The 17,773-nt window shown below is 47.2% G+C and overlaps 1 pseudogene; it reads left to right on the top strand.

The window, feature by feature from the left end:
* Positions 1-17,773, top strand: part of LOC140845282 (cytochrome c oxidase subunit 1-like) — a 41,934-nt pseudogene that overhangs the window by 6,530 nt on the left and 17,631 nt on the right.

Here is a 17,773-nt window from a genome sequence, read left to right on the forward strand (position 1 = left end):
GGGAGCAGGGCAGGTGGTCTTGATTGATATGATCTCAGACAGAAGCTGCCGTCCTGGGAAGGAACTGGATTAGTACGTTTTTGTGTTAAATTAATTTTGCAGAAATACCTGGAGGGCTGGTAAGAGAAGAGAAAATGTCTCTCATCAAAGATAAACATCCTGAGACCGCTTAACAAGTCCACATCCCTACCCTTTGTCACACTCCTGAAAAAAAATCCCTAAGGGGGAAACCCCAACCATTCAGTGCACGCCTCTAAGGTCGCCCGCACTTTCTAAGTGCATAGCCTTACATAAAACTTAAACCTTCTAGCACCTCTTCTCTAAGGAAGGCCACACTCCACTTTCTCTGACTGTATCTTTTTACCCTGAATAAACTTCTCACTGCTGAACTTATAAAGTTTTGTCTCTGCATTTTTCTAGTGGTAAGTGCTTTGTTAAATTGCTTTTTCATTCTAATCCTCTGTATTTAAGCTCAAACTTTCTCTCCCTCTATCCTATTTCAGATAAGTAAAGAGGGGCTGTTGAGAGCTCATATCTGGGTTTGCAAGTTACCATCACCTGGGTGCACCGGACTGAACTGCAGCTGACGGTCATGCTCTTTAGTAGCCTGCCTGAAACTTTCTTTGCCTCTAGAAAGTTTGGAGAACATAATCTCACTCCATCCAGTGCTCTGTGGCTCTCCCAAATCCTGGGGTTGTAAGGACTCAGTTTCTACATGTAACTCCACAGAGGGGAAATCCTGGGACAAAATACCTCTAAAACCGAAATCAGTAAAGGGGAGAAATAAAGTTTAAAATCCATTTATTGCTTATAAACTACGGTCTGGGGCTGTTTCTCTCTCCTGCTCTGGCAAAAACCCCTCCCCAACCTCTCCGATCCAGATAAGCCCTAGGTCACCCAGGAAATTGGCCAGTGATATGGAGATGAACAACTTCTCTCCACCCCTTAGAAACATCTGTTGATAATGCAGATGCACTAAAACCAGGTGAGATATTCTGGAAATATTACAGTTGTACCCACACACCACCCCTCCAGAAATCTCGCTTTACAATATACTCAATTTTCCCTCCTCTGCAATGGACCCCGGGCCAGAAAAGTGGAGCATTGTGAGCAGACCAATGACATACAATAGCAACAGCAATAAAATCATGATGCTCAAGCTGCAGGATTCAGCTGGGTTCAAAGTCCTATTCAGATTAAGTTTATATCTCCCCCATACATAAGCAGGCACTAGCTGAAGAGGTAGAGGGGGTTCAGAGCAATCATCACACGGCAGCTGCAGCCAGGGGGCGCATTCAGGCCAAAGGACTGTAGAAGAAGAAAACCTTAAGGACGATAAGATACACCTTTTAATGACACCACCGTAGGCAAATCTTGTTCATCAGGCAGAATACATGCAAGATAGTGGTCCTGTGATACAACAGTGGCAGGAATGGGATCTCATCCATGTCCAGTAGACCAGACTTTCACCCACCTCCCTGTGGGAGTTACAGATGGGTCAATATACAGAGCTACAGGAGGTACATGCACTGGCCATAAAGATAAAACTTCCTAATAAGATGCTCTTACATCCTAGACGTTTTGGGTACACTACCATGATCTCTGGGGGCCACTCTGCTGTAACTACAGGAATACACATGAGTCCAGCTTCCAGGCCTCTTCCCCAAGATGCCAGAAGGGCCAGGTATCACTGGTCCATGTGTATTGGAATGTCCAGGGCCACATCCATTCAATAGTGTCCCAGGGCTTAATGCAGTAGGGGCTGGCAGCAGGATGTTTCTCTGCTGGCCGTATCCTGGCTTCAATAGCTCTTCTTTGGTTTGCACATACAGCTGTATAGGAGAGGCAGCAAGGTGTGTGAGCACGTCCACAGGGCTCAAAACTCCTTTACATGGCTTCTCATTCAAACAGAGCAGCACCATTCATAGGTGAACTGACCAACCCCGTAGACTATTAGTGTCCGACTTCAGGCCAGATTTCAACAAACCATTGTACCTCTTTATCATGCCTGCCCCAGTAGGATTATATGGTACATGAAATTTCCACTTTATTCCTAACTGCTGCACCCATCCTTGTAATGCATGTCCAGTAAAGTGGGTGCCTTGATTGCTCTCAATCACCTCCGCCCGGCCACAGGCTGCAAAGAGACACCCCAGGCCCCTCTTGATGGTTTGCTGATCTGCATGACATGCAGGAAAAGAACCAACAGTCCAGTAGCCATATCCACACAAGTCATGGCATACGTTATCCTTCTGATATGGGCAGAGACCCAATATAGTCTATCTACCACCTGACAAGGGGTATATATATATATGGCTCCCTTACTATTGTCCCATGCTGCTGTGGGACTCTGTGTAAATCCCTCTTAGAGCACACAAGGCACTCCTTACCGGCTCTGCTGACTTCAAAGGTCAATGGCAAGCCCCACCTATGGGCTACAGCCCACATTGTCTTTTGCCCTGTGTGCAACAAACGCTGTTATAGCCATTGGGCCCCATCAGAGGCAGGCTTTCCTTCTAGCCAGTGCACCTGGGCCAGTGTGTCGGCTTCATCACTCCCTGGGGATGCCAAAGGCAAATGACCAGCAACATGATATACGGTAACTGCCTTAGTCTGACCAGAGGCCCATAGATCTTGCCACAACTCTTGCCCCCAAAGGGCTAGTGACCAACCATCCAGTTGGCATGATGCCATGTCAGTAGCCACAGGGTCAAGCCCCAATAGACAGCCCAGCTGTCAGTGCAGACAACTACAGGGAAAGGCTCCTGGGTGATCATGAGCCATACTGTCTGCTACTCAGCCCACTGGCTGCTCTTCCCCTCTCCATCCTCCATCCACATTGCCTCAGTTTTAGGATGGAAAGCCACAGCCCTCCACTGGGGGGCTGCCCACGACTGGAGCCATCTGTGTACCAAGCATCTTCAGCTATAGAGGCTTTTCTCTCCTGATAAGGACTCTCAGCTACCCATGAATCAAAAGCAAGTTCTTCCTTCTTTCCACTGGTATAGGTCACTGGCCCCAGTAAGTGCTGGAGTTCTCCACTTAAGGGGCTGGTACAGAGGGTACTGTGCTGCTGCAAATATGTGCCCCATTTGGCCAGTGTAGGTGTCTGTGCCACGCCACTCTGTGTCCTTTGGGACCAGTCTTGCACCCACCCCGTAATGGGATTAGGTGGTTATTACCTTGGTTGGAGCTATTCTGGTGATGGGCTCCATAGCCATTAAGGTGTGGTACACAGCAGCCAGTTGCTTCTCTGTCAAGGTGTACCAGACTTCTGCTCCTTTCCACAATTATGACCAGCATCCAATAGGTTGCTGTGTCCATTCAAGCCGCTGCCAAAGACCCCATCCATAACCATCTTCAGTTACATAACATCTAGCTCACAGGCCATTACATTCAAGGCCTGTACAGCCTTGGCTGCCCGCTTGGCAGCAGTAAAAGGAGCTGCACATCTCATCCCAGTCCCACCTGATGCCCTTTCGTACCAACTGGTATAAGGGCTTCAAAATTTGTGCCAAGTGCAGGATAAACACTCTCAAGTCACCCAAAAGACACAAAAAGTCTTGTAGTCTTGTAATTCCTCCAATGTCGTAGGGGTGGGGAAAGCCTGGACTTTGTCTATGACTGCTTCTGGGTTAACTTTAGTTTTACCTTCAAGACAATCCCCAAGAATTTCACAGACAAACCAGGACCCTGAACCTTGGTGCTGTTCACAGTCCATACATTCTCCTGTAGATGTTGCAGCAGTCGAGGAGCATAATATCATCAATTTAGTGATACCACCACAATGTTTGCAGTTTCTTCCATGTCACCAAGTCCTCAGCTACAAGTCCATGACAGATGGGACTGTGGAGGTATCCCTGTGGAGGAAGGACAGTGAATGTCCACTGCCGGCCTTCCCACCTGAACGCATACTCTTCCTGACTTTCTTGTGCTGTATCAATACAGAAGAAAGCATTGGCAAGGTCCACAGCACAATGATATGTCCCTAGTTCATGGGTGAGGGTGTCCAGAATGGCTGCTCTAGAGGGGACAGCAGCATGTAAAGGGGGTGTGACTTTATTCAATTCAATGTAATCCATGGTTATACACCAGCGTCTGGCTTTCTCACTGGCCACACTGGGGAATTAAAAGGACTTTGAGTGGGTTTTATGATGTCCACCTTCTCCAACTCCTGTAGACTTTCCCCATTTCCTTGTGCCCCCCAGGCAATTTATACTGCTTAGTATTTGTCACTCACCGAGGTACAGGCAGAGCTACAGGTGGGTGCTGAGCATGTCCCCTCAGAACCGCCTTTACCACACGTACCCTCAGTCTGAACTCACCTGCAGTGGTCTGTAACCATAGACCCTGCAGGATATCTACCCCCAAAATATATTCAGGGATGGAGAAATGTACACAGTATCCTCCTTTGGGGGTAAACACCCTAGCCCCAAGGGGATTTGGGCTTTCTTCACTCTAATTGCCTTCCCCCTATAGCCATCTATCACAGCACAGGTCCCTGAAAAACTGCTAAGGGTTGCCATGAATCAGAGAACACTTGGCTCCTGTGTCCAGCAGCACCAGGACATGTTGTACATTTACAGGCGACCAATGAATTGCTAATTCTACATGTGGCCTCTGTTCCCCACCACGTCCCCCAAGGTGGTGACCTTGACCCACCCCCAGTCAAATCATGATGCCCAATCATCGTCCTGTGGGGGATGAGGGCCCAGGCACAGTCTGAGTGAAGTCTTCCAGAGACACAAGCTGGACATGGGACTTTAATTCTGGCTTCTGGGTCTTAAATCTCAGGGCTAGAACTGCTGCTCTGGCTTTAACTGGTGCCACAGTTCTAAAAAGGACCTTTTGGGCTGCCCATCAAGTTTTTATTTCATTACCCTGGCCTTTATCCAATCAACCCACATCTGGGTCCTTAAGTCCTTCATCGGGCCCTTTGCACCTCTCCTTTCAGTCATAGCCTGTACTTCCTTCTGTGCCCTTATTGCTTCAGCCTCCCCCAGATCTGCTGAAGTATGAGCAACCTCATTTATGGGTTCCCTCATATGGGGGTCAAAAATATTCACTAGGGACTCAAAGAGGGACGGGGGAGCTGTATGGGGCACCAGATTTCTCACTCCTACGGTGAACAATTCCTCACTGGGGCCCTGGGAGGTCCATATGACAGATGATATTTTTCATGCCCAGCACCCATAACACTTGCTGGAGCTCTGCATATGTTCTCCAGCTAGTGGGTAAGTATGGGAAATCACCCTGGTTTGGCCAAACTGCCCTGATGGCTGCTGTCAGCCAATCCAGAAGTGCCTGATTCCATGAGGTGTGACAGACACTTTGCAATGGCTGCTGGGGAACCAGGTCTACTCATTTCAGAACCCAATGTAACAATGTTTTCTGCCCCCATATCCCAGAGATACAAAAGCCATGTAGGCAGAGGTTCCGATGGCTTCTGCCAATACCGAACGCTCATGTCCACCAGCTCATCTTGGGTACAGGGGTGGAGCATGGAGTGCTCCACGGCCTGGGGAGGGGGTGGCTCCTCCCCCTGAGGAGCCCGCAGCTGTTGCATTTTAATTTTCTTAATTACAACTCGGAGGGCCTTTAACACAGGAGAGGCTGGTGCCTCGGGTGGTGGCTTTGGCCACAGATCGGCCCTTGGCCCCACCCCCTCATCTTCTCCCACCATCTCCTCTACCACTGGGGCTGAAGGCACCGTGCACCGCTTCTTCCTCCCCCTCCCCCACGGCCTCCTGCCACACGTATTCTCCTGCTGCCTGCTTCCTCGATGATGCTCACGTACCTTCTAGAAGCTTCACCTGTCTTCTCAACAACTCTCTCTCTCTTAAGGGCGTCCCATCGGTCATCACCCAGGTCCTCCATGTGATGCTGAAGCGTGTCCCTCTCCTGCCAAAGTCTCTCTCTTTCCTTGATAACCCTCTCTCCCTCCTCAGTAACACTTTCCACTATACCAAGGAAGAGAGATCCTACAATTCCAGCTGCTCCCTGGCCACTCAGGGCCTCTAAGCAGTCTTCTATCCCATGGAGGGCTAATTCCCCAGCTTTCGTTGGCCGCACCCTGCCCCAATTCTGGGGAAGGCCCCACCCCTATAGGAGGTGCTTTACCCTAGATCTATTCCCCTCTAGGGGCGCCCCACCTGGAAGGCCCACAGAGAGGGAGCTCTGAGGTGAAGCTGGAACCTCTACCACTGCAGCCACTCGGGTCTCCCCGCAACCACAGGGGGAGATATGGGCATCTACCCACCATCTCTAGGGGCAGCCCACCAAGGGTCACACCCATGTAGACAGATTTTGGGTTCAGAGGTCCTGTTGACTACTGCCAGATGTAACTCCAGGGAGAAAATCCTGCAGAAAAGTATCTTTGAAACTGAAATCAGTCAAAGGGAGAAATAAAGTGGAAGAAACCTGTTTATTTCTCACAAGCAGTTATCCCACATCTCTCACGACCCAGCTGCAGAAAAAGAGACCCCCCCCCACCTCTCCAGTCCAGATAATGTCTTGGATCGCCCTTGTAATTACGTATAGATAGGGAGACAGACTACTCTCCACCCCTTGGAAACATCTATTGATACGGAGATGCACTAAAGTCAGGCAAGAGATTCTGGAAATATGGCAATTTTACCCACACCTAATATTACCCCGAATGGTTACTACCTCCCTGCCAGCAAACCACAACACATTAGCCCCAGCCTTGGGGGAGAGGTGCCCCAGGAATGGCTTGAGTCTGGGAATCTTGGCTTTGGGACCCAGGAATGAGAAAGCCATTGGAGCGGTGGGTAAATGGCTCCCATGATACATAGGGGTGACAGCCTGGATGAAACGGTCACCTGTATTGAGGCCCACAACCAAAGATTACCAAGAAGGTGCTGCCAGCAGCCAGTGTCTGGTTGATTACTCATGGCAGCAAGGGGGACCCACACCTTGGGGAGATGTTGGGCACGCAGAGGCCTCTCAGAGAGGGGAGTCCAGGACTCATTATAGGAGACTGTGGCAGAGCCCAAGGGGGCAGACTCCAGATGGGTGCTGTCAGAAGGTGAGGCCCCCAGATGTGGGTGGCATCCCCATGCCTTTGTGGTGAAGGAAGGCCAGGCCCAGGGGTCACTGGACAGCAGGAGCAGTCATCTGCATGGGCTGGGTGGGAGAGGTCTGCTCGATTGGCAGGAGCAAGTATACATTGGGATGACCTTTCAGCCAGACAGACCAGTACTGCAATGCTGGCATTCTGCAGACCCATTTGGGGCTCACCAGAGACCATGGCAGCGGTGGGGACTTGGCCACGGCCCAAGCCACTGTAAAGTGAGAGCTGCTTTCTCTCCCCATGCTCGTGGAAGCAGTGAAGGAACGAGCATGCCACAGCGGCCCCTTATCACACACATGCCCTTCTGCTGGAGGGCTGTGGAGCCAGGTGACTCGGACGCAAAATGCCTCTGGGTCCCTGCAGCAGCCAGAGAGCCTGGGTCCTGGCCAGTGGTCAACAACTTTTTCTACAAAGGGCCAGAGACTTGACATTCTGTGTCACCTTTCAACTCCGCTCTTCCACTGAGGTGTGAGAACAGCAGGCAAGGTCCTGTTCCAAAAAACCTTTATTTAGAAAAAGCAGCCTGAGGCGGCACACATTCCCTGTGGTTGGCTGACTCCAGGTCTGCATGTCCAGCCCCAGCTGGTGCTCTCCTGGACACATGGGGGGCCTTTTCTTGTACGTGTCCATGGACTGTTCTTGAACTGTAGAACTTGGGGATGGGCAGCATGAATTCCTGTCAGCACAGTGCCCTTTGGCTAGCAGGGCAGGCAGGAGCTCTGCGTTCCTCCAGGACAACCTGGCCCTGTGGGCTCTGACACCAAAGGAGCGGAAAGCACTGTGGGCACTTGGTTTGGGGACCATTCCTGATGCCAGAATTCAGTCCTCGTCCCTGAAGTCAAATCACAAAACACAGTGACAAGGTTTTCAGGAAAAGAAAGAATAGTTTATTGATTTGCTAGCAAATGAGTGGCAGGCTCCTGCCTTATAGAACCACAGTCCTCCTGACACACGGGCAGTTAGGGCTTTTCAAAGGGAAATCATGGGAGAAAGGCTGGGGTGTTTGTTAAGAAATGCCATCTATAGTCCAGAGAATTATGGCCCAGATGAAGAGATTTTCACTACTGGGATGAGAGATACTGTACTTCAAACAGCTCCCACATCCCTCTTTGGGTCTAAAGTGGCCATTCTTTCCCCTCACTTAGGGCAGCCCATAAGCGAGGTGACACGTACAGTAGCAGACTTAGGAGAGGCAGAAGCAATGAGAACATGGAAAGAAATAAGACAGACCTGTTACTCACAGGAAGAATTTACAGGGCCCCATGAAGTTTACGAGGACCCAAATGTGGGCTGATTTAATACGGGCAGGAGCAGATGGAAGGAATTTAGATGGGAAGTCAAACAGGATCTTACTAGAGCTATGGCAACAGCTGAAACCAGAGCAGCAACTCCAGCCATAAAGTCCAAAGAGGCAGAGGTCAGAGACAGAGCCACAAGCCCGGCCTGTGTGTTTGCAACACTTCCTGCTGGAGAACGAGCCAACCTCACCTGAGCCCACACAGGAAGGTGACTGGGGAACATGGTTTGACTGATGGGAAGGTCAAGGTATCTGCCGTGAGGGACCGGGAGGGGGGGACCAGAGGCCACATGTTGAAATAGCTATCCATTGGTCCCCAGTGAACATATGTGTCCTGGCTCTGGTGGACACAGGGGCTGAATGTTCACTGATTCATGGTAACCCTGAGCAGTTCCCTGGGACCCCCACTATCATAGATGGATATGGTGGGGGGGAAGGCTATCAGGGTGAAAAAGCCCAAATCCCTTTGGAAATAGGGCATCTACCCCCAAAAGAGTATACTGTGTATATATCTCCTATACCTGAGTATATTTTGGGGATTGACATCCTACAGGGTCTATGGTTGCAGACCACCGCAGGTGAGTTCAAACTGAGAGTACATGTGGTAAAGGCAGTTCTGAGGGGACATGCTAGGCACCTGCCCATAGCTTTGCCTGTGCCTCGCCAGGTAACTAATACCGAACAATACAAACTTCCTGGAGGGCATAAAGAGATTGGAGAAACTCTCCAGAAGCTGGAAAAGGTGGGTATTATAAAGCCCACTCATAGTCCTTTCAATTCCCCAGTGTGGCCAGTAAAAAAGCCAGATGGTTCCTGGCGTATGACTTTGGATTACAGAGAACTGAATAAAGTCATACCCCCTATGCATGCTGCTGTCCCCTCTATTGCAGGCCTGATGGACACCCTCAGCCATGAACTAGGAACATGCCATTGTTTGGCAGATCTTGCTAATGCCTTCTTTTCCATTGACACTGAGCAGGAAAGTCAGGAACAGTTTGCCTTCACGTGGGAAGGATGGCAATGGACTTTAGCCGTCCTTCCACAGGGACACCTCCACAGCCCCACATAGCCCAGGACTTGGCTACCTGGAAGAAACCACCAACAGTGCGGCTGTACCATTATACTGATGATGTCATGCCCACATCCGATTCTCTTTCAGATCTAGAAGGTGCAGCACCTAGATGGCTGAAACATCTACAGGAGAAAGGATGGGCTGTGAACAGCACTAAGGTTCAGGGACCTGGTTTGTCTGTCAAATTCTTGGGGGTCGTCTGGTCGGGTAAGACCAAAGTTATATCAGAAGCATTTATAGACAAAGTCCAGGCCTTTCTACCCCTACAACTGTAGCATTGTTACAGGAGTTTCTGGGTCTTCTAGGCTACTGGAGAGTGTTTATCCCGCACTTGGCACAAATTCTGAAGCCCTTATACCAGCTGGTATGAAGGGCATCAGGTGGGACTGGGATGAGACATGTGCAGCTGCCTTTACTACAGCAAAATGGGTAGTAAAGGCCTTGAGTGTGATAGACCAATGAAGGCCCTGCGAGTTGGATGTTCATGTGACTGAAGATGGTTACGGCTGGGGTCTCTGGCAACAGCTTGAATGAAGTCGCCAACCCACTGGATTCTGGTCACAACTCTGGAAGGGGACAGAGGTATGATATGTTTTGACAGAAAAACAACTGGCTGCTGCGTATCATGCCTTGCTGGCTACAGAACCCATCACTGGAATGGCCCCAATAAAGGTAATAATCTATCCCATCTTGGGGTGGGTATGAGACTGGACCCAAAAGCCAAGGAGTGGTGTGGCACAAACACCCACACTAGCCAAGTGGGGTGCTTACCTGCAGCAGCGTAGTGCCCTCTCTAGCAGGCCCCTGAGTGAAGAACTCCAACACTTGTTGGGGCTGGTGACATATACTAGTGAAAAGCAGGAAGAACTTGCTTTTGAACCATTAGTAGCAGAGAGTCCCTATTGGGAGGGAAGAGCCCCTATACCCAAAAATGCATGGTATACAGATGGCTCCAGCCGTGGGCAGCCCCCAAAATAGAGGGCCATAGCTTTCCATCCTAAGACTGAGACAATATGGATGGAACATGGTGAGGGAAAGAGCAGCCAATGGGCAGAGCTGCAGGCTGTGTGGCTTGTGATCAGCCAGGAGCCCTCCCCTAGAGTTGTCTGCACTGACAGCTGGGCTGTCTATCGGGGTTTGACCCTGTGGCTACCAATCTGGTACCATGCCAACTGGCTGGTTGGTCACCAACCCTTTTGGGGGAAAGAACTGTGGTAAGACTTATGGGCCTGTGGTCAGACTAAAATAATTACAGTACACCATGTGACAGGTCATTTGCCACTGGCATCCCCAGGAAATGATGAGGCAGATAAATTGGCCCAGATGCGTTGGTTAGAAGGACAGCCTGCCTCTGATGTTGCCCAATGGTTACATCAGCGTTTGTTGCATGTGGGGCAAAAGACAATGCGGGCTGTAGCCCATTGGTGGGGCTTGCCTTTGACGTTTGAAGAAGTTAGTAAAGCCCTTCAGGAGTGTGTCGTGTGCTCCAAAAGACTTACACCGAGTTCCACAGCAACATGGGACAATAGCTAAGGGGCCTATACCCCTCATCAGGTGGCAGATAAACTATATTGGGCTTCTACCTGTGTCAGAAGGATATCAGTATGCCACAACTTGTGTGGACACAGCTACTGGACTTCTGGTTGCTTTTCCTACCCATTGTGCAGAGCAGCAGGTGACCAAAAGAGGCCTGGAGCGTCTTTTGCTGCCTATGGTCGACCACAGGCGATTGAGAGTGATCAGGGCACCCATTTTACTGGACATGCACTGTAAGAATGGGTACGACAGCTGGGAATCAAGTGGAAGTTTCATGGGCCCTACAGTCCTACCACAGCAGGCACAATGGCTTGTTAAAATCCAGACTAAAGTCAGATACCAATATTCTGTGGGGATGGTCAGTCCACTTATGGACCAAAATATGGCGTTTGAATGAGAGGCCCCAAAAGGGAGCCCTGAGCCCAGTAGACATGTTAACACATATGGCTGCGTCCCCCATACAACTGCAAGTACAAACCAAGGAAGAATCACTGAAGCCGAGGTTTGGCCACCAGAATAACATCTTGCTGTGAGCACCAACTGCACTGAACCCTGGAGACTCCATTGAGTGGATGTGGCCTTGGACCTTTTGACACATGGACCAACGATGGCTGGCTCTCCTGGCACCTTGGGGACAAGGCCTGGAAGCTGGCCTCCTCTGTATTCCTGGAATGACAGCAGAGTGGCCGCCAAAGGTCACAGTAGTATATCCTGAACGGCCAGAAGGTAAGAGCATCTTACCAGGGAGTTTTGTTTTATCATGGCCAGTGCGTGCACCTCCACTAGCACTATATATAGATCCTTCAGTAACCCCCATGGGGAAAGGAGTAAAAGTACAGTATACTAGACCTGGAAGGGACCCCTTTTCTGCTACAGTCCCATCACAGGCCCACTCTCTTGCATGCATCCTACCTGATGGACAAGATTTCCCTATGTTGGTGTCATTAAAACATGTGTCTTATCACCCCTAAAGTCTTTGAGGACTGGGAACTTCCTCTGGCTTGAGGATTATTCTAATTTTTATTGTTAGGAACCTCCTCTGGCTTGAGGATTATTATAATTTTTGTTACCTGTATCAAAATCTTGCTGTATCTTAATTTTTATTATCTCTAAGTTGTCATTATCCTTTGTTGCTATTGTGGAATCTGGTTACAGTGCTCCAGTTTTCTCATACAGGGACCATTGCGGAAGATTGAAAGCGTGTAGATTGTAAGGCGAGAATCCTGGAGGGTTGGACTGTGGGGAAGCTGGGGTTCCTATGGCCCGGATCCTCACTGAACTTAAACCACCTGATGATGTAACTGGCTTTTGCTGGGCTGCCGCTTCCACACCTTTAGGCAATAAGCTATTATTATGCTATACAGCTCGGCCCAGTGCTCTGCGTGGAGCCAGAGATGCTAGTGCTCCATCTACTGTCAAGAGAACAAGCCGGGTGATAAACCCTTTCACCCCAAGAACTTTTTGCTGTCAGTTTCTTTGGTCACATTGAATCCATAGCAAACTTGCCCAGGGCTGAAACCCACTGGCAAGATACGAAGTTAATTCACAAATGTCCGTATTTTAAACTGCCAGTAAAAAGCCCTTGTCTTTATAGGAATGTTTCATCTCAAACTAAAGTTATCCCGCCTATGCGGGGGCTGCATGAGGCTGAGCAGAGCAGTGTTTGCTCTACTTCTGGGATGTGGCTGAGCTATAAGGTTGATCAGTTTTATGAAAGTGCATTCAGCAAATGCTAATGGAGTTGCTATTATGAGCCATGTACTCTTTGAGCTGTAGGGATTCAGCAATGAGAAAAACAGGGTCCCTTCCCTCTTGGCCTTAAAGTAATCCTGAACAACGGTGCTCTTTGCCTGAAAAGAATCAGAAATTCCCTGAAAGTTCTGAGGACCTTAAAGAATAATTTAGGAGAAAGAACCTTTTTTATTTTATTTTTCATGCATTGTAGTGATCATGCTTTTCCGTACTACACCCAGCTGGACATTAGCAAACATGAAAAGAAGACGACAATCTCAGAAAGATCCTTTTTGTTATATTTAGCATTTATTTATGCTACTAATCATTAGGTGTAATCCTCATATACTACTTCCCCTGACATTTTTCACAAAAGGAGCCCCTTTGGCAAAATGCACCGTGCCTGGAGGGATGTCTCTGGCCTGGAATCTCCCTGCCCTGCACTGGGTCAGCCCTCGGGCCGGCACCTCTGTATGCAAAGTTCTTCCCTGCATATTTTCTGCTGGGCAAGTTACACCTTCCTGGCCATTTGCAGTCACCCCTTTGGTGCGTGCTTTTTCTTCCATCTGTGGCCTATCCTTTAAGACTGAGGATGTTACAGCCATGCAAAGACCAACCCCTCCTTGAAATCCCTGCTCAAACATGTGTATTTCAGGATTCCCTCTCCAGAAATCCGTTTCTGAGGTGGAGCTCACCTCCCCTCTATCCCATGGCTCACTGTTTAGTACTTCCCATAGACTGTCTTGATTTAAGGCTCTTTGTGTATATGTCTGCTTCTTCCCCTAAAGCATGAGATTCTGGTGGACTACAGCTGTATTTTAATCATTTTTGTATTTCCCAGAGTGCCTAGCACAGTGAGTTAGACAGAACAGTCACTTAATAAATGCTCACTGAGTTAAAAAGTATAAAATAATGTACTGTCAGTGTGATCCTTTATCACTGACTTGAAAAGATAGAAAAGGGAAAATACTGGGTCAAGCTGAAGCATACTCATTTGTGCAATATACTGTATCAGACATGAAGACTGTTCAATATATTTGTTATAAGTTTCTTATAGAATATTCCTTCAATCCACAGGTATACTGTATATTGGAATGCTGGAGTGAGTTACGCATGAGGCATCCTGTCTACAGCGTGTGGAATTTACAAAATTGCCTGGGCTTTGCAGGACCACCAAAATGACCAGAGTAAAGCCCATCACACTTTTTCAAAAGCCAGGGGAGAGGAATGACATACCAAAAGGTAATCATGCAGTACCAGCAGCCACCAGCCTCCCTAGGTCATGTCGGACTAGTTAGAGCCACGTTCAGGGCAGCTCCCGCCTTTTTCTCAAACTCTCTATTCCCTCTGCTGCCTCAGGAAGCTTGCTACTGATTAAAAGGGGTGGGAAACTAGCCACACCATTACATTCACTTAAGGCAGAGTTTAGCTGGCCAGTTCTCACCGTCAGCAAAAGCTGCCACTTGGGATTTTGAGCCCTTCCTGGCCTCATGGTTTGGGTTGGGATTTTTATTTGCCTTATATTGAAATTTATATGTCTTTAGAACAGCTAAAATCCACAAGAATAAACTAAGTAATGGATTCCATTTCTGACAGCAACAAGAAGCTGGATGAGAAAGTAACATTGTTCTGGTAGGGTGTTATCAATCGGGAGGCAACAGTGCATTCCCTCTTTCCAGCCCAGTGGAACAGTGAGCTGGAACCGACACTGACAGATGACACGGCCCTTCCACAGTGATGCCTGTACGAGCTGACAGCTCCACTGGCAGTCAGTCAAGTTCATGCTTTGCGGTGGAATTTTAATGGGCTGGATTCACAGAATATGCTCTGCCTACTTCTCAGCTTGTAGGAGCAGTGTATAAAAATATCAAAGCATTCACATTAAATAGATTCTAGGGTCTGTTACCCAACTTTTGGAGGGAAAGATTTACAAGGACAGCAATTTACAAGGGATAGCGGGTGGCTCCCCTTTGTCTGGAACCCTCCTCAACACAAACAAAAAAACACTCCCTTGGTTTCCTGCTCTGCTGAGCACCGGGTCCCCAGGTTCACTCCCTACACTACCTCCCCCTTGCCTGCTCCTTTGCTGGGCACGTGGGAATGTTTCAGATACTGAAACAGAAAGATATATATTGCTTCCTTTACCTTTGCTCAGGTCTAAGACTTTTTGGGAGATTACTGCCCTCTGAGCCTGCCAGTGTGAAATAAAGCCTCAACACACGTAGACCTCCGAGTTTCTTTTTTTTTTTTTTTGGTATCATCAATCTACAATTACATAAAGAACATTATGTTTACTAGGCTCCCCCCTTGACCAAGTCCCCCCCACATACCCCTTCACAGTCACTGTCCATCAGCATAGTAAGATGCTGTAAAATCACTAGTCTTCTCTATGTTGCGCAGCCCTCCCCGTGCACCCCCAACACTATACATGCTAATCATAATGCCCCCTTTCTTTTTCCCAGCCCTTATCCCTCCTTCCCACCCATCCTCCCAGTCCCTTTCCCTTTGGTAACTGTTAGTCCATTCTTGGGTTCTGTGATTCTGCTGCTGTTTTGTTCCTTCAGTTTTCCTTTGTTCTTATACTCCACATATGAGTGAAATCATTTGGTACTTGTCTTTCTCCGCCTGGCTTATTTCACTGAGCATAATACCCTCTAGCTCCATGTTGCAAATGGTAGGATCTGTTTTCTTCTTATGGCTGAGTAATATTTCATTGTGTATATGTACCACATCTTCTTTGTCCATTCATCTACTGATGGACATTTAGGTTGCTTCCATATCTTGGCTATTGTAAACAGTGCAGCGATAAACATAGGGGTGCATCTGTCTTTTTCAAATGGGAGTGCTGCATTCTTAGGGTAAATTCCTAGGAGTCGAATTCCTGGGTCAAATAGTATTTCTATTTTGAGCATTCTGAGGAACCTTCATACTGCTTTCCACAATGGTTGAACTAATTTACATTCCCACCAGCAGTGTAGGAGGGTTCCCCTTTCTCCACAACCTCGCCAACATTTGTTGTTGTTTGTCTTTTCGATGATGGCGATCCTTACTGGTGTGAGGTGAAATCTCACTGTGGTTTTAATTTGCATTTCTATGATGACAAGCGATGTGGACCATCTTTTCACGTGTCTGTTGGCCATCTGAATTTCATCTTTAGGGAATTGTCTATTCAGCTGCTCTGCCCATTTTTTAATTAGGTTATTTGCTTTTTGTTTGTTGAGGTATGTGAGCTCTTTATATATTTTGGATGTCAATCCTTTATTGGATCTGTCATTTATGAATATATTTTCCCATACTGCAGGATTCCTTTTTGTTCTATTGATGGTGTCCTTTGCTGTACAGAAGCTTTTTAGCTTGATATAGTCCCACTTGTTCATTTTTGCTTTTGTTTCCCTTGCCTGGGGAGATATGTTCATGAAGAAGTCACACGTTTATGTCCATGAGATTTTTGCCTATATTTTTTTCTAAGAGTTTCATGGTTTCATGACTTACATTCAGGTCTTTGATCCTTTTCAAATTTACTTTTGTGTATGGGATTAGACAGTGAGCCAGTTTCATTCTCTTACATGTAGCTGTTCAGTTTCGCCAGCACCATCTATTAATTGGGCATATATGTTTGTGTTAATGTTTGGAGTCTCTATTCTGTTCCATTGGTCTGTGGGTCTGTTCTTGTGCCAGTACCAAATTGTCATGATTACTGTGGCTTTGTAGTAGAGCTTGAAGTTGGGGAGCGAGATCCCTCCAACTTTATTCTTCTTTCTCAGGACTGTTTTGGCTATTTGGGGTCGTTGGTGGTTCCATATGAATTTTTGAACTATTTGTTCTAGTTCATTGAAGAATGCTGTTGGTAATTTGATAGGGATTGCATTGAATCTGTATATTGCTTTGGGCAGGACAGCTATTTTGATGATACTAATTCTTCCTAGCCAGGAGCATGGGATGAGTTTCCATTTTTTCGTGTACTTTTTAATTTCTCTTAAGAGTGTCTTGGAGTTTTCAGGGTATAGGTCTTTCACTTCCTTGGTTAGGTTTATTCCTAGGTATTTTATTCTTTTTTATGCTATTGTGAATGGAATTGTTTTCCTTTTTGTTAGTTCTCTTTCTGTTAGTTCATTGTTAGTGTATAGGAAAGCCACAGATTTCTGTGTGTTAATTTTGTATCCTGCAACTTTGCTGAATTCTGATATTAGTTCTAGTAGTTTTGGAGTGGAGTCTTTAGGGTTTTTTATGAACAGCATGATGTCATCTGCAAATAGTGACAGTTTAACTTCTTTTCTAACAGTCTGGATTCCTTGTATTTCTTTGTTTTGTTTAATTGCCATGACTAGGACCTCCAGTACTATGTTGAATAACAGTGGGGAGAGTGGGCATCCCTGTCTTGCACCGGATCTCAGAGGAAATGCTTTCAGCTTCTTGCTGTTCAGTATGATGTTGGCTGTGGGTTTGTCATATATGGCCTTTATTATGTTGAGGTACTTGCCCTCTATATCCATTGTGTTCAGAGTATATATCATGAATGGATGTTGAATTTTGTCAAATGCTTTTTCAGCATATATGGATATGATCATGTGGTTTTTGTCTTTCTTTTTGTTTGTGGTGGATGATGTTGATAGATTTTTGAATGTTGTACCATCCTTGCATGCCTGGGATGAATCCCACCTAGTCATGGTGTATGACCCTTTTGAAGTATTTTTGAATTCGGTTTGTTAATATTTTATTGAGTATTTTTGCATCTACATTCATCAGGGATTTTGGTCTGTAGTTTACTTTTTTGGTTGGGTCTTTGCCTGGTTTTGGTATTAGGATGATGTTGGCTTCATAGAATGAGTTTGGGAGTATTCCCTCCTCTTCTATTTTTTGGAAAACTTTAAGGAGAATGGGAATTATGCGTTCTCTGTATGTCTGATAAAATTCCAAGGTAAATCCATCTGGCTCATGGGTTTTATTCCTGGGTAGTTTTTTGATTACCGCTTCAATTTCTTTGCTGGTGATTGGTTTGTTTAGATTTTCTGTTTCTTTCTGGTTCAGTCTTGGAAGGTTGTAT

The sequence above is a fragment of the Manis javanica genome, chromosome 12, assembly GCF_040802235.1.
Source record: "Manis javanica isolate MJ-LG chromosome 12, MJ_LKY, whole genome shotgun sequence".
Lineage (NCBI taxonomy): Eukaryota > Metazoa > Chordata > Mammalia > Pholidota > Manidae > Manis > Manis javanica.